The sequence below is a fragment of the Limulus polyphemus genome, unplaced genomic scaffold, assembly GCF_000517525.1.
Source record: "Limulus polyphemus unplaced genomic scaffold, Limulus_polyphemus-2.1.2 Scaffold7019, whole genome shotgun sequence".
Classification (NCBI taxonomy): Eukaryota; Metazoa; Arthropoda; class Merostomata; order Xiphosura; family Limulidae; genus Limulus; species Limulus polyphemus.
In genome coordinates this window covers 29,965-31,396 of record NW_013672629.1, presented here as the reverse complement: position 1 = coordinate 31,396, position 1,432 = coordinate 29,965, and the positions used below count along the sequence as shown (strand labels likewise).

At 32.3% G+C, this 1,432-nt stretch overlaps 1 protein-coding gene across 1 annotated transcript in view; it reads right to left on the bottom strand.

The window, feature by feature from the left end:
* The window catches only part of LOC106474277 (tyrosine-protein phosphatase 69D-like), a 28,232-nt gene that overhangs the window by 5,699 nt on the left and 21,101 nt on the right, over nt 1-1,432 (bottom strand). The window lies entirely within an intron of this gene.

Sequence of the window (1,432 nt, the reverse complement as noted above, 5' to 3'; positions counted from 1 at the left end):
AAACATCACGAATCATTTCATTTGGTATTTTGGCACATTCTCTTTCGATTGCTGCTTTCAACTCATTGATTGTTGCAGGTTTTGTGCTATCCCCATAAAAAAAACGTTCTCGCACTTCCAGTAGCACTTTAGGATAAATTTCCTTTTCTCAAAGCTTAGTCTTACTTCTGCCATTACTTCAAATCAGTTGCACCTGTAAAGAAAGAACGTTTAAGTGAGTTATGGGCTCTAAAAGATTCTATACTTGTCTTCTTTAACTTGAATTATAAAACTTAGATATATCTTAATAAACATTGTACTTATAATCATTCAAAGTGTGTGTATACATTTTTTGGGGACACCCTGTAGATAACGAATGTCTCTATAGAATGTGACGTTTGTTTCATAAGGAGTATTAGGTTCTTAGACAAGGTAGTATTTTTATTACATTAAGTTTATATGCTAATTGATTGTGGACTTTGTTTTTGTTTTCTGGGACTCTACAGAAGCAGTATATTTTTGTGTATCGAGCCTTAATGGAGCATGCTCAGTTTGGTGACACAGAAATAGAGATGAGACACTTAAGGGAACATTATGCGCAACTAAGCAAAGCTGAAAATTCGGGATTACAGATGGAATTTAAAGTAAGATATGTGTCTGTTTTCTTATTGTTTATTTTAAATATGTATTTTATCATCTATTAACTGAAGTAGATATCAGAGTATGATACATGCTAATCTGACACTTGGATGTTGTTATGAGTATGATACATGCTAATCTGACACTTGGATGTTGTTATGAGTATGATACATGCTAATCTGACATTGGATATTGTTATGAGTATGATACATGCTAATCTGACACTTGGATGTTGTTATGAGTATGATACATGCTAATCTGACACTTGGATATTGTTATGAGTATGATACATGCTAATCTGACACTTGGATGTTGTTATGAGTATGATACATGCTAATCTGACACTTGGATGTTGTTATGAGTATGATACAAGCTAATCTGACACTTGGATGTTGTTATGAGTATGATACATGCTAATCTGACACTTGGATGTTGTTATGAGTACGATACATGCTAATCTGACACTTGGATGTTGTTATGAGTATGATACATGCTAATCTGACATCTGGATGTGGATATGAGGAAAATGTACAATAATCAGACACTTGGTTGTTGTTATGAGTATGATACATGTTAATCTGACAATTGGTTGTTGTTATGAGTATGATACATGCTAATCTGATACTTGTATGTAGTTATGAATAAAACTGCTTAATAATTTACAGTCACTACACATCTTTATGTGAAAAGAAGTTCAAAGCACCTTTTCTATGAACCGTATAAATTAATAGCGTAAACAAAAAACGTTTGTTAAATAAAAAAACTTTCTTTTTACTTATTAAAAGCATTTCTTGGTAATAACAACATCCAAGTG